Raw genomic sequence first — 26,455 nt, forward strand, 5'->3', positions numbered from 1 at the left:
TTCCTTTGAAATTGGACTGCATATTAATTGCTATGATTTGCCTGGAGAAGTCTCTGGCAGGGGAGAATACTATAGGTGTAAAAAGTCATCATCACTTATATCAAATCCTCTACTGTGTAGAAGACAGAATACAGACAAGTCACTAGGAAACTTGGGGGTGAGGGAGAAACTGCATTTAATGTTTTCTAATTACATCAGCTCAGCTAAACTGGGGAAGCATTAGCTCAAAAAACGTTTTGGCAAATTAAGCTACACCCTAAAGTATTTACATGATTTTGTCTTTCTGCCTCCCCCCCCATTTCCTCCTATTCTTCCTCTGTTCCCTTTTCTGTTTCCTTCTCCTCTCCTTCATCTTTTTCTCATTCTCCTCATTCTTTAAAACGTTTTTATTGTTATTATGAAGGTGATATACAGTAAGGTGACAGTTATCTAAGTCAGGTAAAGAATACATTTGTTTTTTGACAATGTCACCCCTTCCCTTGCTCTTGCTCCTCATTTTCCCCCCTTTTGTTGGTTGTGGTGGGACTTGAACTCATGGTCTGGACGCTGTCCTAGAGCCTCTGTTTGCTCAAGGCTAGTGCTCTACCAGTGAGCCACAGCACTACTTCTGTTTTTTGTTTGTTTGTTTGTTTGAGTGATTAAATAGAGATAAGAGTTTCAGGGGACTTCCTGTGCTGGCTCCAAACCATGATCCTCAGATCTCAGCCTCCTGAGTAGCTAGGATTACAGGTGTGAGCCACCAGTGCCCGGCTTCCTTGTTCTGTTTGATAGTACTAGGGTTTGAATTCTGAGACTTATTCTTCTTAGGCAGGCATTGTACCACTTGAAGCATCCCAGATCTTCCCATGATTAAAAAAAAGTGGTATAATTATTTCCTCTCATGGCATTACCAAGATTTAGCCAAATAGAAATCTGGGAACTTAGGCTACTGCTGTGGGTTATAGAAAGCTCACAGCTGTATCCTACCCATCTTTTCTCTGTTTATCTTTTGCAATTTAACAAATGACCCTGAAATTGAAATGCTAGTCATTTATTCGCCCACAGCGTGGTGCCAACCACTGGAACTGTTGCTCAGTTAAGTGGCTCATCTGTACCCCACAGGGTGTCAGGTGGGTTCACTCTTTTGTGACGTCAGCGGGGGGACACCTGGAATGGCTCACCCTCCCGCTCTTCTTCCTCCAAGGTGTATTCTGGGCTTTTGTCTTTTGCATGATTGCTGCACTCCAAGAAAGTGAGAGATAAAGGAGATAGCAGGACCTATGAGAGTCTCAAACTTTTTGCCCAAGACGGTCTGGAACCACAATAGACCCAGCGATGAATTGAAATGAGGTCTCGTGAACATGTTGCCAAGGCTAGCTTTGGACCTCTCTCTAGCTTCTCAATTTCTTCTTCCCGAATATCTAGGTTTCACGAGTGTGAGCCACTTGTGCCTGTCCTGACTGCAGATGTTAATGTATTTTCTCTTCAGCTATGATGCTACCAGTGCTAACTGGCACGAAGATGGAAGAGGAGTGAGGAGAGGAGGGGAGAGTCTCCCGGAGGGACTGGACCCTTCATGCTTTCACATCTCACGGCCCACCCACCCCTTCTCTTCCCACACTTCTAGTCCCTGTGAGGTGTCTGCCAATGATGTGGGCAGATTTCATGCGTATATGATAGAGCCTTATCATCTACCACAGAGCTCATGAATTCCCAGAAACAACATTTACACGGGGGCCAACTTCCTCCCTTGTTATAGTGCTACAGAGGATTGCTATCTGCCTTGGAAACCCAGCATTTGTTACACAAATCCAATATGTTCAGAGCTCCAACTACTGCCTTTAAAGTGACTGAATAACTTGGGAGCTGGCTATGGTGTGTGCCTCTCTGTGTGTACTGACCAGTGTCCTTAAACACAACAATAGCAGTTATTATATGAAAACATATCACATGATTCTTATCCAATGTAACAGTTTTCTTCTGTACATTTGGTGCCACCTTAGCACCTGCCCTATACGAAGTATGAGTAGTCACAGTAACTTCACTGCATTTCATTTCTCTTTTCTTTTTTTCTTAAGTGGCAGAGCAAGATGTTTAACTGGGAGAGAGAAGGTGTATTGTTAAAGGAAATGGAGGGCTTCAGCTAGACTGCACAGCCAGAGAGGGAAAGAGGGAAAGGGGAGAGGAGAAGGAGAGGGAAAGGGAGAGGGAAAGGGAGGAGGGGAGGAGGGAATGAAGGGGAGGGAAGGAGGGAGAGAGAGAGAGAGAGAGAGAGAGAGAGAGAGAGAGAGAGAGAGAGAGAGAGAGAGAGAGAGAGAGAGAGAGAAGAACTTCCTGCTCCCCAGGCAGGAAATGGGAGTTAAAGACTTTCTAATTTTTCATTTCTAAGCAAATCACCCAGTAGGTGTCCTAATCATTGGAGAAGATGACAAAAGTAAAAATGGGAAAGCATTAACGGGATACTCCAGATGCTTTTGCTGTAAGTTCCTGAGCAGGAAAGACATTTTTTCTTTTTTTAAAGAAGAAAATGCTCACTAATGACTTTTCTCCACCATCTGCAGGCAGATGATTCTTCAGTTTGGTATCCTTGAGGGAGCTCTAACTGGAGGCCATGAAGCAGCCTTGTGAAGAAACTGCACTCCCCAGGGCTATAAATCTAAATGTTGCCCTGGGGGATGGTGGGTCACAAGCTGGGTATTTTCTTCTCCCAGCTTCTTGCTTGGCTACCTCAGCTATCTTAATGGCGGTGGCCCTGGGAGGAATCCTAGGGAGTTTTCCAGTGACTTACAGATCTGTTTCTTAGGCAGCAGATGGGTGTGCTACTTGGTATCCATGATCTTACACTTTCCCATTTATAATATAAGGATAATAACATTGATTTGCTGATGTCAGTTTGCCATCGTTTGCTTGGACGTATACAGACGGACATAGACAAGCACCCCCCGGGGTTTGTAAAGGAGACTGCCATAGCTAAAAGCCAAATACTATCACGTATCCAGTCTACAGTCATAGAAACATGACTTCACTCTCTCTATGACTAGGTTCCCACATCTGCAAGACGGAGAGTGGGGTGGACCCCCTTCAGGGGTCAGGGGGTCCCCTGAAAGACTGTGTCTGTTTTCAATAAACTAATTCATAGCAAATGCTTTTAACAGTGTTTGGTGGCCAAAGTAGCTATCTTCGATCCCATAGGAGTTTTCCTCGGCACTGGCCAAGTAAATGAACAACACACACACTTACTTTTGTCCATTCCTCAGTAAGCATTTGCTAATGATGTTGTGAAGCTCTGTGTTGGGTTGGTGGATACCCCTGCTCTAGATAATCCATGGGAGTGAGGGATGAGGGTATCAAGGGTATCAAGGAGGGGGGGTTCTGAGACCTTGGCCTCTATCTTCCCACCTTTTTAATCCTATGAGTGGAGAGACACGATCGGTTAACCTGACTTGGGTGTGTGCTGCCGTGTACATCAGTAGCAAAACACTCCTATGCTCAAGCGTGCTGCTTTGCAGCTTTCCCACTTCCTCCTGAGGGTGTGTGTATGTGTGACACATTTCAAAGAAAATACAGTATGTAGTAGTAGCACCACAGCAGGCGGAAGCAGCAGTCTGTAGTCCTTACATGAACCGACGGTTTTATACAGAACAACGACATACAAGAAGCCCTCCATGTGTGAGCTGCAGAGACAGTGGTGGTCTGAGTCACAGACGAATCCCACGAAGGATGTGGCATATACAGGGACAGGGCGGCTCAGAGCAGGAGACCAGAAGGGTGAGAAAGCAGAGCGGGGACACTGGAAGTCATGGTGTTGAATCACTGACCTCGGCCGTGACCTTTGACAACTTGAATCTAGGACCTTTCCATGGAGGAAAAATGTCAACTCTCGATTACCCTTACTTTGGACTCTCGTGACAACAGCCAAACTTACAGGCAAGCAAACTGTGCATCTCAGAAGACTGAAGAAAGAAAACTATAACCACACGAGTTTCCTGAAAGATAAAGACCCTAGGCATGAAATAGACTCTTTAACATTATCCTCTAGAAGTCCTCCTCCTCCTCCTCCCTCTCTTTCTCTTCCTCCTTCTCTTCCCTCCCTTCCCCCCTCTTCCTCTGGCTGATTCTCTGGTTGGGGGCTTGGGGTGGCGGTGGGGTGAACAATGACAATCAAATGAGGTTTTGGGTTGTCACAGCTGAAGACACAAGACCAGCCTGTGTCATCCCGCTGGGGGAAAAAAACCTGGACAATCTGGAAAAGAGGAACTTTGTTTAAATGATTTAAAAATGTTTGTTTTCCCCGGAAGGAATCTGGGGAGAGAGGACAGATGGACGTGTCCTTGGACTGCAACTGAGGAAAGTGTTGAATGTTGCTAGCACAGCCTTTCTTCCTCCCAACAGCACAATCGAAGACATCTTGCACTCTCCTCCTCATCCCAGCCTTCAACTTCTCCCATCCTAGGGGTTCTTGGCCATGAGGGCATGTGCAATGTCCATAGGAAGGCTAGAGAACGTTTTGCTTTGCTTTTATATTTATTTTTAAGGACGCTGCACCTTGTTCTAACAACGAATTGGAAGCCAGTGAGGAATTTTCGATATCTGGACCTCAGTTTACCTTTAAGAGAAATGAAGGGGACCTTCCCAAGATTGGACTTTTATTCAAAACGCCTGCCACTTCATTTAATACCAGCCTCTTGTCACATAGTCAAGAGGATAACCAGGTCTGGTTTTTGTTGCTATTGTTTACAAATAGGGAACCAAGCTCAGAGAGGCAACGCCATTTGTCCAGTCCCGGAGGGAACAGGACGCAAGTGCCATAGAAGCAGCTTGAGGATGGGGTGTCGCTGGGTCCCCTCCCGTTCTCGGCGCCACTCCAGACGCTAAGTGAGGACCCATACATAATTACTTTCAATTGCATCTGACCCGGCTAGCTGCGTGGAGACCTTTGTGAAGAAACGTCCGGGCTTCCCGCCGCTCCTCACTGCAGAGAAGGCCTGATGAAAAGGCGGCTTTCATCCTTCACAGTGATTCTCCTAGGCTTCTGTGGGGCTCTCCACAGACACTCCCACCCCGGGGCTCCCAGGGAGGAAGCCACACCCTGCCTTCTGATGGGTGTCCAGGGAGATCAGGACCCACTGGGCCCTCTCTGCTTCCCCTTCCGCCCTTCCTCATGCCTCCCCCTGCCCCGGAGGCCTCCTCGGCAGGGCTGGATTGCTCACTGAGGATGCGGGGGTAAAGGGCGAGGTCGTAAAGGCCACATCTGGCTGGGTAAATCGGGCTAAGGAAAAGATGGGGCCGCGGACAGATTGTTGGCTGCAGGAGGATTTTACTCACCGCCTATAGGGGCACGAGGACCTCAGGAACTCTCTGGCCTCTTCTGTTTCTTTTCCCCTGCCCTGGCTGCAGGCAGAAACCCAGGGTGGAGGCTGACTGTGGTAGGAATGGCAGAGTGACCCAACTGGGGGGGCTGCCCTAGGTGAGACCCCCCCCCCACCAGATGGGTTGAATTTGAAGAGAATGCACAGAAGTCTGTACTCGGATCCACTGGTAAGCTCAAAGAACCAGGCGGCTTTGGGACTGGAGACATTTTCCACAGAAATGACTTCTAGTAGGGAGAGAGTGGCATCTGAAGACTCTAGAAACTTCTTAACGTGCTGAGCCCAAAGTGATTCCGCCACGAGGCTGAAGGTGAGGGGAAGTGATCACACACTTCTTTTTCCCATGGCCTGGGCTGCAGAAACTGGACTGTGGTTCTAATGGTTGATATGTCTCATGCTTTCCTATGAAGGCTGAAACCAACAGAAAGTTCCACAAGGAGTTGGCTAAATTGGGGGTGGGGGAGTCACTCAACCCACAGGAGCTTCACCTTCTCTGCCTACGAGATGGGGAGAAGAGGTTCATCTCGGCAGTCTGTTTAGTCTCAATGCCTTGCCATGCACGAGGGTGTACCTGACTTGGCGGGTGGACTCCCCATTGCACCGAGCCCAATCTACTGGCCTTCCGTGTTGGGGAAATAACCCGTGTGTTCTCACATGACGGGACCAATCTAGAAATGATTCCTGTTCGCTAACCACATTCATACTAGAAATACTCATCGAATATGGACTGTAGGCAAGCACAGGTAGGACATAGGACACTGAAACTGTTCTTGGAATACATGTATTTTAGCGGAAGCAACACAGTGCAATAGGAACGCTGGACATACAAACAGCTTACAATAGAGCATCTACAATTCTAGAAGAACTAGTTTTCCTTCTGGGACAAGGGCAGAATTTGAACGTAGTACAGTGGCAGGATTACCTGCTACACTTCCCTGCCCCTTTTGGTACACTAACTTCCAGCACGGAGGATTATATATTATGTGGGATGCAGTTCTAGGCCAGCCTGGGAATAATGTTCACGAGATTCAGACACAAGAGGAAAAGCTGGCTGTTGGCACGGGCCTTTCATCCCAGCTGTATAGGGAAGTACACTAGGTAGATCTCAGTCCCGTTTAGCACAGGCAGGAAACGAGACTCCCATCTCAAAAATAACAGGAGCAGCTGGGTATGGTGGTTCAAACCTATACTCCTAGCCACTTGGGGTGGTGGGAGGGCAGAGATCAGAGGATTTTTGTTTGAGGCCAGCCTAGGTAGAAAAGTCTTCAAGGTACCATCTCAACCAACGTGTGGCAGTCAAAGGCCTCTTATCCCAGCTACAGGGTTAGCACAATTGGGCACATGGCACCTGCCTATTAGACTCAATGACATGGGAAAGTACAAGCAGGAAGATCACAAGCCAGGCAGTCTCTGGCATAAAGTGAGGTCCTACCTCGGAAAAAAAAATCAGCGAAGACAGGCTGAAGGTGTGGCTCACTTGGTAGAGCATCTGCCTCGCAAGGGTGAGGAGCCGCGTTTGGTCCCCAGTTTGATATACACGCGATGAACCAAAAGGACCGGGGGAATGGCTCAGCAGTAGAGCATCTGTCAATCAAACCCCAGGGCTACCAGAAAAGGAAAAGAGAAAAAGAAAAGGAAGTCTGAGGTTGTCACGGCTAAGTCCATCATTCCCTTCCTAGGCCGTCTAGGAATGCACTGGGTTACAGAACATAGAGTAGAATACAATGTAAAGCCCAAGTCACAATCTGGACTCTATTTGCCTAACAGAATAGAATAATTTCTGTTCTGACTTGACTTCCAATGGCCTTAAAGCTGGAAGAAAATTCCATTGTCAATGTGCCCTTAACTAGTACGGGCTTCCCGCGCCAGGCAAGTCCCAAGTCCCAAGCTAGATGCATGTTCCGGGCAGGCCCAGCTCTTCTGCAGGTAGCAGGAGGCAGAAATCGTCTCTGCTGGGCTGTGAAGCTGTGCTCTTCCCCAGCCAGGCAGCTCCCACATTTCCGTGTGTTCAGTTATGGGCCCGCTCACATCCTGCCATGTTTACTTACAAAAAGAAACAAAGGAAAAGGTCACACAGGTGGAGCCCAGGCGTCTGAAAATGCCCTGTTCTGGCACCCAGGCCCTTGCTAGAAGGAAGTTTGTAGAATGAGAGTGTGTGCATCATTTTAAAGCCAACATTAATTCCTGTCACCTTTGTCTATCCGGGAGAAACTGACCACTGTGTTGCAGTTACACTAGCAAAGCAAACACACACCTCCAGATATTAAAAACACTGTCACTGGTGATCAAGCGCAGTTCCCCCTGACGAGACAGGCTCACTGACAAGGTCCTGCGTGCCCTGCGGGGCTTTGCTCTAGAGAGAGACGAGGAGCAGGGCTGAAGACTGACCTGGAAGGGACCCCAGTCAGGAAGGTGCCTCAAGGAAATCTGGAATGGGCCACACTCTTTCCTGTTACTTGCTTTTTTTTTTTTTTTTTAATCCCAAAGAAGATCTCATTATGTAGCTTGGGCTGTTCTGGAACTTCCCACATAGCCCAGTCTGGCCTCTAACTCAGGATCTTCCTGCTTCAGCCTCCCCAGTACTAGGCTGACATGGCTGTACCACCATGCCCCGCTTGTCACTTGTTCTTGAAGTGCACCCTTCCTGGCTGAGGCGAGGGAGGCCTGGTGTCACTTAGACTCTTCAAAGGCAACTGTCAGGCTGCCAAGGATAGCATGTGCCAACCCTCCCTGTCCTGAGAAGGAGACTAGTTCAATACCAAGAGGCAGTGAATTTTCAGACAGTTTCCAAGCAAGCCACCATGGCCATTTTCTTCCCAGGTAAAGCAAATTGATTCTTGGCATCGATCTCACTGCAGCCAAACTACTAGTGGAGGAAAATCAATCTGAATGAAATAAAGCTGTTGATCACAGAGTCACCATTTTGACCGTAATCTACTAAGACATCTGCGATGGAAAGTTCTGGATGGCTTTCTGTTTCCACCCAGATCAGCATCCTTCAAGGTTCTGTATCAGATAGATTGCCTCTTTAACGACTCAGCCACCCTTCTGACTAGAATACCGATTTTCCATTTTAATAAAGCACAGAGTTTGCCATTCACAGCAAGGAGCAATAATATAATTAACCCTACAGTGATTAACTCTAATTGACTTAGGCCAAGGAAAATAACAAATTAACATAATGGAAATCTGGGTACAGACCCTGTGGGTTTGATTTGGGGTGCTTGGCCTCAGTAGTTACTGAATTCATCTAAGAACCCCGCAAGCTGCTTTCCTACCTAAGCTAGTGGAAATCTGACCATTAGATGTGTTCTACCCACGTTGCTTTGCCAAGAGACAGGGACTGCTGGAATTTTCCTTGGTGTGTGTGTGAAGACCATCATTTGTTTAATGCTGGCACTCTGGCAGTGATCTCTGTAATTTACTAAACAAGGGCATTTCCTTATCTAATTCAACACAACCACGGGTACTCACTAATTGTGACATCAGGAAGTAGGAAAATGAGGCAAGTAAATTTGTTCTGTTCTCATGAAATTTATAATCTAGAAAGGGAAGGGAAGAGAGCTAAATGAGCATTTATTGTGCTGGGTGTGTGTGTGTTTCTCATTGTTTATGATCCTGCAAGGTCTTCAAGAACATCATCTGAAAATAGACTACTATATATGTTCTATAGTAGAAACAAATGAGGCTGAAAAGATAAAAGTAGAATATTACTGAGCCTTAAGAAGGAATGAAATTCTAGCACATACTACCACACAGATGAACCATGAAGATACTGAGTTAAGTAGATGAAGCCAGTTGCAAAAGGAACAAGTATTGTACTATTTCATTTAAACAAAGTACCTGCTGTAGTTAGATTCCTAGAGAGCTGGAGGGGAATGTGGTTGGCCCAGGGTTGTGAGAAGGGAAATAGGGAATTGGGGTTTAATGGGTACAGAGTCCCTGTTTGGGAAGATGGGACAATTCTGGAGATGGATGCCGGTGAACGTTTTGTTACTGAACTCTTCACTCAAAAACAGCTAACCTGGTAAAGTTTCTGTCACGGTTATTTTCCTACAGCAACCAGAAAGAACGGGTTAAATTAGATTATCCATGGACTCACAGTTATAAATTGAGCAATGAGGAAATAACATCACATACTAGACATAATCCAGATGTGTTCCAGGCCCGGGGGTGTATTTTTTTTTATATTCCTTCTCTTCATGTTACAATGAATAAACCCATTTGAATATAAAGAGCAATGAGAGGGGGAAGAGGGAAGAAGGATTGCTTCACCCCAACTTCTTCCAGCCTGGGGGAGAGGAATCCACTGCCATTTGATGAAGCTGCTGGGGAAAGGAAACGTGGGCATGGTGCTAGGAAAAGAAGTAGAAGGCGCTGGCGGCTCAGACCTGTAATCCTAGCTACGCAGGAGGCTAAGAGCAGAGCGGGGCAGTTCAAAGCCAGCCCAGGTCGGAAAGCCCATGACACTCGAATCTGTAACACGTTACTCAGAATCAAGAGAAGCCACAAGTGGCTCCACGCGGTGGAGCCCTAGCCTTGAGTGAAAAAGCTCAGGGACAGTAGCACCCAGGCCCTCCTTTTCAACACCTCCACTTCGTGTATATACCAGGTTGCGTTCACCCATTTGTCAGTGGGTAGTGGTCTTGTCTGCCATGAGAAGTGCTGAGGGATATGCAAATATCTTGTCAAGTCCTTTCATTTCCTTTGGCTATAAACTGAAAAGTCGAATCGTACGGTGGATCTGCTGGGCATGGCAACGGTACCATTTCACATTCCCAATAACAGTGTACGAAGTCTCCACTGTTTGACAATACCCACTGTTGTCTATTTTTCTGGTAACAGCCATCCATCATACTGGTCATGGAGTGGTATCGCATTGTAGACCTAATTTACATTTATTTTCTGGTTGCTGAATTGGACATCTTTCCATGTACTTTTTAAGCCATTCGCACATCTTCACTGAAGAGATGCTTATTCAAATCTTTGTCCCCTTTAAAGGACAAGTTCTTTTCTTATTTTGAAGTTGGTGACAGTAATTAATTTTTAATTTGAATAATAAATGACTTTTAAGAATACACAATATAAAAGACCCCAATGGACACTGTCATGCCTATAATTTAACCTTAAAAAAAAAAAAGAAAATGTAACTGATATCGTTGGAGACTCCAGTTTCTTCCCCTGCCCCTCCCCCCAGGTTGTATTTTCTTTCCCACCCACAATAAGAATTATGTAGATTTTGGAGTTGGTTATCCCCACCATTTTTATACATATGTAATATATGTCTATGCATTTCTAAAAATATATATAGCCTTTTTTGGCTTAAAAACTCAAAATAAATGATTGTTATTGTGTGCCATTTATTGTGCTTGCAAAATTTGCTCTGGTTGAGACATGTAATCTCACTTTACACATTTCTGCACAAGGCAGTTCTTAATCTTTTTCTTTTTTAGGCTTCTTTTACTCTCTTAAATATTAAGAGTGTAAAAGAGCTTTGATTTATTAGTCTTATGTCTACTGGTGTTCATCACATTAGAAAATGAGGCTGAGAAAAGTTAAAATAATTCTTAATAACAAAAATCCGTTATGTCTTTTGCTGAGAAAAGCCACACATTTTATGACGCACAAGCATGGTTTCCAAAGCAAAAAGAATATTTGGGGAAAAGGACACTATCTGACGCTTTTGCAAATCTGTTTAATGTCTGGTTCGGTAGACGACAAAAGGCTTCTCCTATTGAGTTTTTGCATTCAGTCTGTTGCAATTGGAGCAGGAGGCTGTAAAAATGCCTACTGTCGAGAATAAATGGGGAATGGAGAGGCCAACGTTGGCAGAACTATGAAATTAGCTTCAACTTTGCAAACTCCCTAAAGGGTCTTGAGGAGCCACAGGGTCCCCTGGAACACACTTTGAGAACTGATACTCCACTGGGTAAAAATTACATATTTATACAAGATATATACATATATTATATGCATATATATAAAGCATATGTATATATAATATATGTAAAATCATAAATATTCTGTTCTATTGATGTTCAACCTTTTTCTCTCAAAAAGGCATGGGCTATGAACACTCTCATACTTATTTCCTAAGTCAAATGTTTGGACCAATGTCATCCATTCCAAACATTTTAGTGATACTCAATTTAGTTATAATCTTGAAGGGACAATTTTTTTCTTGAGCTATATACTTGTCTCCTCCACGCTCTTATTTTTAAATTGTGTATGAGACATGTTCAAGTGGGCTCCCAGCCCCTCACATGACGAAAGCAAGCTATGAGTTCCGCTTTTTCTCCAAATGCCTCTGCTTCTTTTCTTTCTTCTGCCTTGATCAATGGAGTCAACGGCGACGGAGTCTTCCAAGCCAGAAATGGTAGAATCCCCTCCCGGTCCTCCTCTGCTCTCACCTCCTGCAGGTCCCGGAGCACCAAGTCCGTGCATTTCACCTGATGGTTTCTGCTGTATTTTGTCACCATTCTTTATCTTTTAGGCGGAGAACTTTAGACATATTATCTGGACTATTGCACTAGACTTTTAGTTGGCACTCATCCCTTAGCCTTTCACATACCCTATTCTTCCTTTACATTTGGCCCTGTTGCTCCCTCCCTTCCTCCCTCCCTCCCTCCCTCCCTCCCTCCCTCCCTCCCTCCCTCCCCCTTTCCTTTCCTTTCCTTTCCTTTCCTTTCCTTTCCTTTCCTTTCCTTTCCTTTCCTTTCCTTTCCTTTCCTTTCCTTTCCTTTCCTTTCCTTTCCTTTCCTTTCCTTTCCTTTCCTTCTGATGCCAGTCCTGTGGTTTGAACTCAGGGCTTGAGTGCTGTCTGCGAGTTTTTCTGCTCCAGGCTGTATTCTACCATTTGAGCCATAGCTCTACTTCCAGCTTTTGTTTTTGACACTTGACTGGAAATCTTATGGACTTTCCTTCCCCATGCTGACTTTGAACTGTGATTCTCAGATCTCAGATTCCTGAGTAGCTAGGATTACAGGCATGAGCCACCAGCGCCTGGCTTCTACTTCACCTTTATTAAACACTGTTTTGAAGTACAAGACTCCTTTGCCTGAAGTATAAAACAGAACCACACGATCTTGCCATTACACACCAACTTTCAAGCATTAAGGGCATGCAATTGTGGAAAAAGATATATTTTAAGCAAGGCAAAATGTTTTAAAATGTTTTGGTTTCTTAAGATGTATGTCCTGCTTAATAGCCTTGAATTGGTTTAAAAGAACCTTAAGCAAAACAAATCTTCCCTCACACAACTGTAAAATGAAAACAGACATGATTTCTTTTTAAAGCCCTAGTAAACACATGGAGAGGATATATGCAGAAACCCACAACTGATTTAATTTGCAAAACCACAGCCTTAGCTCAACTAAAGTGGAGATGACTTCGATAAAATACAATCCCAACTGTGAGATAAAAGAGACAAGGTAAATAACTTCAGCTGATGGTTGAGTAAGCAAACACCATGGGTCTGGGAGGAAGAGCTGAGAAGTTGCTGTGGTCTAGCAAGATGCCGGTGGGCTCCACGAGCCTCTGGAACACTGGGTGCTGGGGGTGGGGGGGGGAGTTGCTTCTGCTTCCTGGAACAGAGTCCTATCGGGGACTGTGTTCCTGGAACCTTGTGAGGTCAGCTTGACACACAGAAGAGAACTAAGAGATTCTGAAGGCGAAGTGCAAGGATCTAATTCCATCTTTTACTACCTTTATTATGCTGTGTTGTAGGAAGATGGGAGTAAGTTCTCAGATACTGTTTTTATCTTTAGGGTATAAGAAAATGAACCAGAGCGGGGCTGGGGGCGGGATTCTTCTAGGAAATGAGGAGTTGTTTCTTGTTTCTGTTTTTGAGTCAGGGTATTCCTTTCGCAGTGAGATGCTGGGGGAGGAGCGTGACAGGTGAATGCTGGCGCGTGGCAAGGCCCAGCCCTTCAGAGCTGCCCTGGGTAGGGCAAGAGGGCACAGGAAGCCAAGGCTCTAGTCGTGGGCTGCAGGCGTGAGCATTTGGCAGGCCCTGAGGTTTCCTCTACTCATTTGTTTAGCTGCTAAAACTTCAAGCACAGGCAAGAAGCCTTAAGGATTTAAAAAGAAGAGGGGTAGACCTAATTATGAATACAGATCATCCATCACAGAGTCCTTAGCATTGCAGTCACTTAGGAGCAGGTATACAACAACAGTGTAGGAAGGGTTGGGCGCACATCCACTAGCAAAGGAACAGCATGACGAAGCCAGGCATGGCTCCAGACCTACAGAAGGGAAGAAGACACGAGTTCCACTTTCCTAGGGTCCTGGGAAGGGAGACTATGGCTTTTTTTTTAATATTGTTTAATGACTCATCTGAACCTTCTTTTTGTTTTGTCCCCCGTCACCCCGAAACCAGAATTCTGTGGCCATAAGCACCTAGGAGATGTTGGTTTTTTTTTTCTTCCTCACATTCCAAAAAACCAAAAATTCAGAGAATAGATGACCTAGAAGTGGGCCACATTCTGCACGTTCTTTTGACCTCGGCACCCCCTACGTTTGAGTTTCATAGCTCCTGACATTACCTTAGTCCTGATGTTATCTTAGCCCTGTGGTTACCATCTTTCTCTACAAATGAAATTAGGTTTTCCAAGGGCTACTGCCTGGCCCCTTTCTTCTCCTCTCTCTTCTCTATAGCCAGAGCAATGTCCAACATGTTTAGGTGCTTGATCACTGTTTGTTAGCTGAATAAGTCCAGTCTACCCTTGGCCCATAAAAGGTTCCCATTTTCTTCTCGTTACTGATTAAGCCACTCTAATGTGCGACTGGCAACCTTGAAGAGGATCTATGTCTCTTAAAAATCCTAGCTGGCAGAATTTCAGGTATTAGAATAAAGTGTGGCAAGAACTTTCTGGACTATTTTGAGATTAGGTGAGGAACAGGGTTTTAAAGGCCTTCTGCATACCCCTCCCCAAATTAAAGAGAAGTTACTCGCAAAAAAGCAATCTCCTTTTCCAGCTTCATTTAGGAACGAATGTAGAAGTCCTCTAAACCCAGAGGCAGTGGGCATCTGCTCAATAGACATGATGAGGGCAAAATTTAATTTATTTTAAACTTAATTAATTAAATTATCAATTTAACTGTGGATTCTTTACTTCAACCTTCTTGGTAGTATATTGTGGATATTCTCAGCCTTGATAGTTGCTCTTTTTTTTTTTAACATTTATTTCTAGTGCTAGTATGTATATTTTTCTTTTCTGAAAACTGCCTGTTTGCTCAAAGATGAGGGTCCCTTGTATTCATGGTTTTTGTTTGGGTTAACCAACCAATCAAAAACAAGGTGTAGATCTCCTAAGATTTCAAAAATTATACTACTGGCCAAAGAAATGCTTTCTTGAGTGAGGATATCTTTTGGAATCTACTGGTTCAGGAACCTCTTAAATCACAAGCAATAGACATAAGAGGGATTAGAAAACAAATGTGGAGCTATTTGTTCATATATATGAAAATATACTAGCTAAAATGCAAATTAAAAAAGTTACATCAAGCGAATACTAAAAATAAGACTGTCACAGTTTGGTAGACTAATTTGCTTCTTTAATTCCCCAGCAGTTCTGTAAAAGTTGAACCTCAAACCTCAAAGTTATTACTCAAGAATGTTAATCTGGCTGTATTTTCTTTTGCACTTTTAATTAAATAAAATTTCTTCTTAGTGGCTGTTTGAAGTTACAGCAGTCTGTGTGTGTGTGTGTGTGTGTGTGTGTGTGTGTGTGTGTGGATTTGACACAACTTGCCTTGTGTAAAGCGATTCAATAGGCAGACATGGCCGCACGTTGGGTTTTGCACAGCTGGGAACTCTTCTCAGAAGCAATTCCATCACATTGTCCAATCTCTCTCCTCCGCGGCTGGTGGTCGGCGCGTGGCGGTCAGCTGACTGAGCGCTGTCTGCTGACTTGAGGCGCAGGCCTACTTGTTTGTATCCTGGGAGTCCCAGGCCTGGAATGTCCCACTTGTACTCCCTCCCCTATGAAAGCCCACGGCCTGGTCAGCCCTGGTGGTGGGAGACCCTGCCTTGTCTTTCTTGCTTCTCTCTTAGCCCTTCATCGTGGTGTCCTCAGCATCCCTTAGGCTGAGCTTGTTTTTCTACTTGACTTGGTATCCTCATTTCCTGCCTTTCATTACTCAGAGCATTCTCATTGGCTGTTCTGCCTATGTCAAGCCCAGCTCTTGTTCTACCCTACTACAACATTGTACTACATCCACCGCCTTGACTCTCTTATTCATCACACCCGCCTTCTTCCTGTGTGGGGTTCTCTGATCTCTCCCTCCCACCGCTCTGTCATTTGCTTACACCAAACTGACATCCAGTGTGTGTTTCCTGAGTCCTTGTTGTGTGTAGGCCTCTCTGCTAGAGGTGAGAGCTAGGTTGGAGCTAGAGACACAGAGCCCTCCCTCCAGGGGCCTGTGACACAGCACGGATGAGATGCAGCGGAAGTATCTAAGTGTACAGGTAGCAAGGCACACCGGGAGCCACGCAGCCTATACGAAACCTTCTAGGGGAGGCGACAACTCAGGGGATGGATAGTGAAGTGACAGTCAGGTGAGTGCCACAGTCCTGTGTGACTCAGTAGGGAACTGTGCTGACACAAAGGTCATTTGGAGGACATTTCGAGACAGGCAGAGTAAAGAGCAGGAAGGGCCTACCAACCCCTGGCAAAAAGTCTGGATTCTATTCTGTAGGTAACTATTTAAAAGTTCGTGCTAGCCAGTGCTTCTATGGGTGCCTGGCCCGACCCGGCCGGGCCCACCTGCTCTTCTGAAGTGACACTCCGGGTGTCCTGCACCTGCCTAGTGAGTGGCCCTATAATTGCTTCCGTTGGTCTTTAGGACATTGAGGTGAGTGATGTCATTTCAGGTGTGGCCGTGGACCTTACGGGCGTCGTGAGGGGCAGAATCGCCAAGCCAGAGCGACCCCAAATTATTCCTCACCCACAGCATCATGAGAACATAAAACAGGGTTATTTTAAGCTGCTTATGTTTGGGCTGAGTTTGATTGATATCTAGACTAAATACGCAGGGCCACATACATGTCAGATAAAGAACAAACCGCACCCCTGACAATTTCGGAGGAATCACATCCGTTCAACGTCAACAGATATCAACTTGAACTTCATTCTTGATTACCTGATACCAAATCCCCTTCGAAGCCCATGTCACATTTAACTGATTAGGCCTTAAGCTTTTTAGAAAGGAATTCTTTGAGAATGTAATCCTCTGGTTGCGTCTTTGCAAAAAAAAAAAAGCCCTTGGAATTTGTGCTGAACTTTTCCTACTGGTTTTAAGACACATAGCCAAACAAATAAGTGTTTCATTTTCCTGAACTTGCAGAATGTTTCTTTGATAGTTCTTTAGCTGTATGGCTAAGTCTCTCGTGCTATAACGGTACATGAATATATTCTCTCTGTTCTGAATTCCTCAGGTCTGTTCTTCAAAAGAAAGGGGGTTGCTTTTTGCCTTCCGCTTCTATCGCGATAATGAAATTCAAATGCCACACTTTGTGTTGACATTTCTCTCCGTCACCTCCAGCTATGAGAAACTGTTAAAGGATGAGTTTTACTTCATTAATTTCTAAAACGATGTGCTAATTTATGCTTGGCAATATTAGCCTTTTTGGTCAAGTAAGTTGTATTTGTTTCATTTTAATTAAACTTTTTGAAGAAGCCTTTGCCTCTTGGTTCAGATACTTTACTTTCCTAAAGCACTGTTAGTCACAGATTTCAAGTAGACTATAAATATTAAAATATCTCAATGACTAGGAGCTAGGAAAGTGGCTCAGAAGTGAAATCTTGCTCTCTTTGGAATGAAGGGAGGAATATTGAAGGGCTGTATGCCGTGCCTTTGGCAAATACTCAAGCAGCCTCTGATCTAGAAGCTAAAATTCTACAAGGTATTTTCACAGAGTTAATCTCATCAACAGTGAAAGATTTTTTTTCATAAAATTATGTAGGAAGGGCTTATTTGTACTTAAAAGGTAGGGTAATTTAGGTTCTTATGAAGGAGTTCATTTATGCCTACTCTTACTATTAGCCCCTTTGCACAGCCTGAATATGTCCTAAATAAAATGAACACTGATTTACTTTTCTTTTTTGAAAAGAAGAATGAAAAGTCTCCAGTCTTAGAGAAAATCCCATCTATCTATTAATTATTGTTGTCTCTTCTTCCAGAAATAAAGTCCAGAGAGAGAGAATGAACTTGTCTTCTTTTTTTTTTGGCCAGTCCTGGGCCTTGGACTCAGGGCCTGAGCATTGTCCCTGGCTTCTTCCCGCTCAAGGCTAGCACTCTGCCACTTGAGCCACAGCGCCGCTTCTGGCTGTTTTCTGTATATGTGGTGCTGGGGAATCGAACCTAGGGCCTCGTGTATCCGAGGCAGGCACTCTTGCCACTAGGCTATATCCCCAGCCCTTGTCTTCTTTTTTTTTGAGAAATTTGCTTATTATAATATCTTTTGTGTTGCCATCACCACTGATACAGTTGAGAGATCAGTACCACCATTTTTTGCTGTGCTATTATGTTCCAGTTTCCAAAATCAAAGCCAATTGTAGTAAATGTTTGAATGACTACATGTGGTGAAGGGTTACACCTGCCACTGTTGATTACATTTCATAATCTATATCAATAGTTACAATGGGACAGATTAACCACTGCCCAGGGTCCTTGAAATGTCACTCCATCTGTTCAGGTGAAATCCTGGTCTGCCCTGGAATGAGGGATCCTTGAAACAACAACTCACTATTAAGGTCAGGAGAAAGCCTTGGGAATCTTCTTGCCTAACTCATCTAGTATGGTAACATTGGTAACAATGTTTCTTTCTGTCATAGTTCTATGACTTTTGCTATCTACCTTCAGTGTTAAGCGGCTCTGAAAGATTGGCATGATTATGGTTTGGTAGGATCAAGGCAGGTGAATGAAGCAACAGGATTCACCAAGCTCTCTTTCTTTTTTCTAAAAGGGGCAATCTGACTGGAATCCCTAATTCCCTCTTGGGACAACTTGCAAATGTCCCTGGCCACTGCAAGGGACCTGAAGAGCAATCAGCGGCAAGGGCTTGGAGGGATGAAGTGTCCAGGTTTCACCTCGAAAGCGGGGATGGAGTGTTTCCCCATAGCCAATGGACAAACAAAGGTCTCCGTGAACTTGAGCCCTCCCTCCTAAAAAGACCACATTTCAGACAGATTCCCTAAAACCCACCTTGAGAAAATGGGACACAACCTGGAGAGCTAAGGGCTTATTAGGCCTTGGAAATGGGTTATCCATGTTTTGCAAACTACACATTGTCACCTAAAGGAAAATAAAGTGCATTTGCCAATCTGAGCTCTGGGGCGAGAGTCAGAGAGAGGAAAAGAAACAGGCACTGTGAGACAAGCCTGCTCATGAGGCAATAATTAAAATAAAATATCATGATTGAGCTTCAGTAAATGAGCTGGAGAGAAGCTGCAAGTCCCAGGAGACAGGGAAAACAGAAGAGGAGGGTAAACACCTTACAAGTGACTCAGAAACGGAATAACACACCAGGATATTTTGAAAAGAATCGCTAATGACACAGACGCAAGTAGCGTTGTGGATTGACCGGGGGAATTTCTGAACAAAGTCAGCCAGGGATACATTTGGCACATGGGGGCTGGTATTAAATTTCCTAATCCCAAAAGAAAGCCAAGAGCTAGCATTGGAGGTTAGCATGCAGAGGAGGCATGGAAAGTCTTTCCCAGTAAGCCATGTGCTCTGCAGGCAAAGATGAGCCTCACTATTTGCTTGGACTTACGTGACCCTGTGCTAACACTTCCCAGAAGGGAAATGTCCCTGTGCCTTTTTCCTTTTGAAAATTGTGCCGTTAATATCGTTGGGATAGTTCTGGAGGTATGAGAAATCTAAGCTCTGGTTCTAACATTGTTTCAGCTCTGGCTTAGTACTGTTAGGAACTCATAGTATTTTTTAACTGTTGGGATTCATTTTAAAATTTCTTCATAAGATTTTTTTTCCTTTACTTTCCTATTTCTGATTGTTTTACCTTTCAGCCAGCCCTTATGTAGTTTATCCCTAATTAAAATATAGGTTAAAAACTTTTTTTGAGAATGCTCTCACTTATTTTAATCTTTGGTAAGCTGCTATTATCTCAGTTCTAAAACTTATTCACTTACTTTTTATCTTTCTCTCAACTGCTGTAATGAATTTTAAAGCAACCGTGATTTAATTCTGAAGAATCCTTAAGCTTTTTATATCGTTTAATTAAAATTATTTCTCCATTTTCTATCCTTTAATTTTTTTTATTAAAATGACTTCAGGGTCTTCAGTGTATACATCTTATATTTCTTATTACTTCATCCTTTTGCTTCTAGCATACATTTTAGAATATTTTACTATGACCTTCCATTTCTTGAACAGTCTTAATCTTTTTTTCCCCTTTATCACAGATATTACAGCAAAGTGAGAGGCCATGAAGATGACAGAGGAAGAAAATCACAAGATACTTAAGAGGCAAGGGCATCTTTTTCTTATAGCAGGTCACCTTCTAGAACTTTGAAATATAAAATATCGGTTATAACTAAGAGTAGTAAAGAGTTTCAGGCAGTAAATGTTGCCTATCATCTCTACCTCTGATTTCTAGTAGAACTTATTGAAAGAATCCCAGAGGCTAACAGGCAAGTCTTCCCCCCCCCCCACAATGATAATGATTCTGCTTGTACAGATATTTAAAGTCCCTCAGCTATTACAAATTCTAAAAGCTATGAGTATTCATTTATTCTACTAGTGTTTAGTGATACCTACTAAGTGTTCGATGCAATATTAGGTGTGAACAATGTGTTCAAAACACTGCCATGACCCATTGGATGATGAGACGTGAACACCCAATGGTGGTGTGTCTATTCTAAGTGCTACTGCAGCTGACACCTACAGGGTGGTTACTGCAGGAAGTACACTGTGTGTGCTGTGCACTTGACACAGATGATCAGAGAGCTGCTTTGAGAACACGAAGAAGGAAACCAAATCCTGACCTGTAGAAGCAGGGGAAATGTTAGGAAGAGATGCTTAAGGCCTGAGTTTAGACAGGAATTAGCCAAAGGAAGACATGGGGTGGGGGGATGGGGGGAGTGGCTCTGAGGACCCCAGCGAGGCTCAGACTTGGAGGAATGGGATGTCTGTGTCTGGAAGGATGAGGATGGAGAAGAAAGGATTAGGACCCCTTCTACTCCTTCTTAAAGATGCTGGACTTCACCCCAAGGGCACTGGGCAGTCATGGGAGAATGTAAGACAAAAGCTTGAGTCTGGGATTTGGAAGGGCCTTTCCTCCTGAGACGAGTAAGGCGGTTCAGGCAGAGATCTAGAAGAGAAATGGTGATGGCCTAAACAGAGTAGAGGTGGTAGTGAAAGGTGGAAAAAGACCAAGAGAACAAGTGATATCCGGGTGTGAACAACTAGGTCTTAGTTTAGCTGAGCTATCAATATGTAAGAAAAGGAGTCAAGGAAGACCACCCAGACTTTAGGCTTGCAACAGGTAATAGCTGTGCCAACTACAGAAAAGGGGCACAGGCAGGGATCCTGGAAAGAACGGGAACAGGAAGATGGCGCATGCACGCCGAAGGGTGCAGCACTAGATGCATCTATAAACTATTCAGAGAAGAGGATCGGTAGGAATTTGGGTCCCTAATGGTTGGGTTGAGGTGAGCAAGGAGACAGCTGTTGGGGTCAGTAAGAGATGAAGTGGCCCACAAGAGAAAGAAAATGGAAGGTCCAACCTTCAGGGTCATGGCGGATGAGTCAGAGTGTCAAGTTGGAGGAAGGAAGAGAGGTGGGAGGGGGCCTGGGAGCCGAAGGAAGAAGGAAGACGAGACATTGTGAGTGCAGGAGTGCCCAGTAGCAGAGCCACAGAAAGTCCAGTTAGAAAGGGGCGGACCTCAGCAAGAGTGTGCACGGAAGAGAGTATGTGTGATGAAATCTGAAGAGTAGCAGAGGTAAAGCCTGCTGTCAAGAGATGTGGAATGAAGAACCAGAGGTGTTAGAGCAGAGGATAGTGTAAGGATTTTGGTGGTCAAAGAGGAGAGAGGAGAGGAAGTAGGACAGAAGAATAGCCTTTTCTATTTTTCTCAAAGAAAGAAGGGATTTTTAAACAGGTCCAATGTAGTGAGAACAGGGCCTGAAATGAGGAGAGAAGGAAAATGATGGTGAGGGAGAAGATACTCAAGGGAGTGAGATTCATGAGAAGGCAGAACCAATGGCGGGCGAGGTGAAGGGCAGGACCCTTCTGGAGGTGAGGCATTTTCGCATTGCTGTTGTGAACCCAGGGAAGGATGGGAGCGTGGGATGCAGATAAAGTCAGACACAGAGTCCTGCGGTCACGAGGCTGGGGAGATTTCTCACCTGGAAAACTTCTCAGTCAAGCTGGTAAGGGTGAGGGGAAGGACAAAGGAGGTAGAAGGTTCTGGAATGGCTGGTGTAGAGGAAGAGAGGTGGCCATGGAAAAGTGTGAGGGCTGGAGGAATTGGACAGCCCATCTGAGGTGGAAATCATGGACTTATGACACGGTACATTTACATGGTTGCATAATTTCTTTTTTTTCCAGTACAACTCATCAACCTATTTATAGATCCTGGGGAAAAGTCGATGGATTCCACAGCGACAGTGACACCAGATTTGAAAAGAAAAGCACATCCCCTGGCATGGCTCAGATTCCCCTTTGGGGGGAGGGGGGGAAATGCTCATCATTGGATGGATGGGTGGCCATGTTTTTTTTTTTTTTTCCAACTTCATGTTGAAAGACCACGTTCTGTGGTCTAAATAATAGGCACGATTTCCTCCCACTCCAGCTAGTCCTTTAGGCTGCAGATGAGGTAACTGAAGTTTACCTTCCTCATAGCAAATGAGGGATGTGAATTCAACACTCTTTCCCACAGGATCTATCTTTCCCAAATAGTCGAACAATTAATAAGCTTTGGAAAATACGACCCATACAAAGAATGCTCAGGGAAAAAACAGGGGGGTGAGTACTCCAAAAAATTAAATATAGAGTTCCCACATGACCCAGTAATTCCACGTCTGCGTAACACCCAAGAGAGCTGCCCGCAAGCCATCAAGCAGGTATTTGTGCCCCCACCTTTAGAACACCAGTTGCAAAAAGGCCCAAAGGTGAAAACCTCCAGCTGAGCAGATAAGCAGAATGTGGTGCATACAGGTAATGGGAATACTAACTTTAAAAAGCAGAGAATAAGCCTTGAGAATATCAAGGTAAACGTGAACTATGTGAAAGGACACCTTGGGTGGAGGATGGTGGTTCTTGTATACTTAATGCCTCTGGACCATTCACTTAAAATGGTTAAGATGGGAAACTTGATGTCCTGGGTATTATTATCCCACTATAAAATTTTATTTGGTAGATGATCTGGCACGATGGATTCTAGCAAGAGCTTAATTGTCATATAAACCAGATTACCTCTTAGAAGGCATAAAACCTAGGCAAGTACTTAGCTCTTTTGAACCTTAATTTACTGATTTGAAGGAGATAACAATATCTAACTTATCATCAATGGTTTTATGAATACTAAATGAAGTAGTGATTTATTAAATATAGAATTTGGAGTGTTGCATCTAGTACATACATTATAATGACTTAAGTGTTATAGTGACTTTAAGGATTTCTGATTACTATCATCATTAATATTATTAGCTTGATTCAAAAGCTAACATCAACTTGTCCAAGCATATACTACTAAAGTGAGAAATTTTAATATCTCCTAACTTAATTACAGAACAGAAATCTATAGTTCTGGGGTTGGTGGAGCTGTTCCTAATTTCTGAAACCTCAGATTCTCTTTTAGCCCCAAGATTATAGTTAGATGACACAGTAATCAGAATTTGACTGTGTATAAGCATTTGGTATGTTAAAATAATGAAAATGACTTCAATCCTCTTAAGAAAGCATCTTTTCACTCAGCTTCTAGCTCAACATCATGTCTTCTTTGTTAAATTTCTCATGACTGATACCTTAACAGCTAGAGTAGGTATGGAAAAACTAAGTTGAGTATACACCACTAAGAAATGTAATGCCTTGACTTGAGAAATAGTGACTAATAACAAAAAGTATGAACTTAATGCTGTATACAATGCCATAGGGCTAACCTCCCTATTTTAAATTATAGATTTAATTTGGGGCATTTATGTATATATGCATATATGTATGTATACATATATATATATAGTATATATATATATAGTAGTTAGGTATGTAGATATTTCTTTCTTTCTTTTTTTTTTTTGCCAGTCCTGGGGCTTGAACTCAGGGCCTGAGCACTGTCCCTAGCTTCTTCCCGCTCAAGGCTAACACTCTACCACCTGAGCCACAGCACCCCTTCTGGCCGTTTTCCATATATGTGGTGCTGGGGAATCGAACGGAGAGCTTCATGTGTAGGAGGCAAGCACTCTTGCCACTAGGCCATATTCCCAGACCTATGTAGATATTTCTTATGTTTCATTTCTGCCACTGGGATTTTTCATCTTATAATGATATATGATTGTTATGATTGTATGATAGAAAATAATTAACTGATTTGGGGAAAGTTATTTTAAGAATTAGGACTTAACCCTGTAAAAGAAGAACTCACCTGAAATCAAGTACAAACATTGTGACAAAGTCACACTAATTAATACATTGGATTAATATATCAAGCAACATTCTTAGGGGCATATAACACAACTCTAACCCATTAAATACATTAAAACAGGAAGTGCCAATTCTAGTTCCTATTTCAAAGAGAGGCAAATATACTACAAATCAGTGCCACATGTGAAGGAAGAGACTTCCCTGTGGAAGTTTGTTCTAGAATCCTTGTATAGGTAGAGACTTGTTCCATAAGCCCATATCCCCTGACAGAAAATCAAGGACTGGGTCAGAGGGAATTGATTATATAGAAGAATTTGGTCTTTTCTGGGCACCAGAGGAAGTATGTATTGCCATGGAACAAGGCATCTTCATAGAAATGACCGAAGACATGTGGTTTACTTCTGGAGGCCTCCAATACCTGCTTCGAACTAGAGAGGCAGGATATCAGTGTTGAAAAGGATCAATCATGGAGATGATTGAAGGAATGGAGGGATGCACAAACACATCTGTTCTCCCTGAAAGAGAGCTAAGATGGCAGGAGAAAGCAGCGTCGCAATGCCCACTTGGTGTGACAACGCACACTCTTACTGAGGCGTCTTCGCTGGAGAAGACAGCAGGTGTACAAGTTTTCCCTGGTCCCTGTCCCCGTGAACCACCATAGCAGCAGCGGAAGTGCACACAACAAAGCAGATGGCAGCAAGATTCCTTCCCCAGGCAGTCTACATTTTGAAAGCGTAGAAGCCAGTCACAGGGCCCTGAAACAAAAGCTGCTAATGCCACACAGGTTGCACTTGAGAACAAGAAACAACAGTTGAGAAGAGAAAAACAAAACAAAGAAAAAAAATAACCTCAATTTAGATGGAATGGCTCTCACTTGGATGAGCTTTGCACAGTTTCAGAAGATGATCTCGTCTTCAAATGTATGTGCATCCAATCAACAACAGAAAAGAGACACCTGCATCAAACAATGGTTCTGGGCGCCAGGGGGTGGGGATGGGGGAATCTTAAAACAGCTGTGCATAAACTTCAGAAGTAATTGCAACCCAAGTAGCAAGTGTCACCTCTTTATACTAGACACGGCATTTTTTTTAAAAAATGAAGTATCTACAGTCAGCCTGCCATTTTAGGAATTATTGAAGTTCGGTTCAGAGTGATTGGTTTATGGAGTCTGGCCAAGGACCCAGAACCTTCTGAGCACTGCTCGCCCATCCCAAAGCCCTGAGCCAGAGAAGACAATTGCTCCTTCCACGAGCCTCCTGGGTCTTGAGGCTTAGAATTCCCTTTGCCAGGCAAGAGGAGCAAAGGCCTTGGAAGGCTGGGGTTCCCCAGCTCGGGGAAGGACTGACTGTTGGGCATACATGGCCCATTTTCCCCAGTCTCCTTCCCTCCTTGTCAGCCCCTCTGCCACCTGAGCCATGACTGGACGACCTCGGACGAACTCCCTGCCCAGCACTGCGCAGGGCAGCTCGGAGGGCCGGGCGGCTGGGTGGCACTGTCCTGGCTGCCCATGTATGCCTCTAGCACCAAAGCCACTTGCACAATAATCGTGGCTCTCAAAAGCCCCAGTGCCACCAGGAGACTTTAATTGAACCAACGGTAGGCTGTGAGCAGGTGTGCCCCTAAGTGGGGTCCACAATCTTAATCAAGAAGGCGGAATGAAGCACCCCAACTTTTTTTTTTTTTTTTAAATCTATCAAAGCAGCAGTTCCTCACCTCACCCGGGAGCCCTTGAAAAGAAACTTGGTTTCCTGAGAAGGCTGACTGTTTGGTACCCAGCCTACTGCTCCCCACGAACTCCCAGGACGTGGGGTGCTCTCTACGGATCGGTTTCCATAAAACACTTCTCCTTACAAAAGCGCACACACATTTGGCCAAGAAAACACAAACTTTCCACTGCTTTTCCCCTCTCAGCGCCGGCTGGTTTCAGGGGAGCGGGGAAAGGAGAAGGGAAGAGGGGGTGCACCCCCTCTCACCTCAATCCCAGACCCAAGGGCTCCCCCAGGCCAGCCACCCAAGAAATCAAGGTGTGTGTGTGGGGTGGGGGGGGGAGCCCCAAATTCGCTTTTGCTCCGGCTCTTTTTCGATTTCCTCCTCCCGGTCCAGGCTCCTCCCCGATTCGCTGGCCCTTCCCGGAGGGGTCCGGGCACCCCAGCCGCCCGCTCGCTCCCGGCCCGGGGCGAGGGGCGCCGGGGCGCTTACCTGGGGACGCGGCCGGGTCCCGGCGCGGTGCGCGGTGCGCGGCGGCGGCTGCTCCGGGGGCGGCGGCGGCGGCGGGCGACGCGGGGCCGGGCGCGGGCCGGGCCAGCCGCGCGCGCGCTCCGCGGGTGGCACCAACCAGGGGGCGCTCGTCGCCGTCGCCACCCTCCCCGCCCGGCTGGCCGAGGGGGGCACCCCGGGGACCCCGGCGGAGCCCGCCGCGGGCGCGCGGCCTCCCCCCCGGGCTCCTGCGTTGCCCCCGCCCCGCCGCGCTCGCGGGTCCCGGGCCACCTGTCGCTCGGCT

The 26,455-nt window shown here is 44.9% G+C and overlaps 1 protein-coding gene across 2 annotated transcripts in view; it reads right to left on the reverse strand.

Moving 5' to 3' along the window:
* Prkcq (protein kinase C theta) overlaps nucleotides 1–26,212 on the reverse strand; it is a 76,561-nt gene extending 50,349 nt beyond the window's left edge. The window contains exon 1 of one of the 2 annotated variants that reach the window (XM_048367525.1): nucleotides 26,155–26,212. The gene's annotated coding sequence lies outside the window, so the exon portion shown is untranslated. Of the gene's footprint in view, nucleotides 1–5,304; nucleotides 5,418–26,154 lie in introns of those variants that run through there. The other variant, XM_048367526.1, reaches the window with a different exon arrangement.
* Between the last annotated feature and the right edge of the window lie 243 nt (nucleotides 26,213–26,455).

The sequence above is a fragment of the Perognathus longimembris genome, chromosome 18 (genome assembly GCF_023159225.1).
Source record: "Perognathus longimembris pacificus isolate PPM17 chromosome 18, ASM2315922v1, whole genome shotgun sequence".
NCBI classification, from domain to species: Eukaryota; Metazoa; Chordata; class Mammalia; order Rodentia; family Heteromyidae; genus Perognathus; species Perognathus longimembris.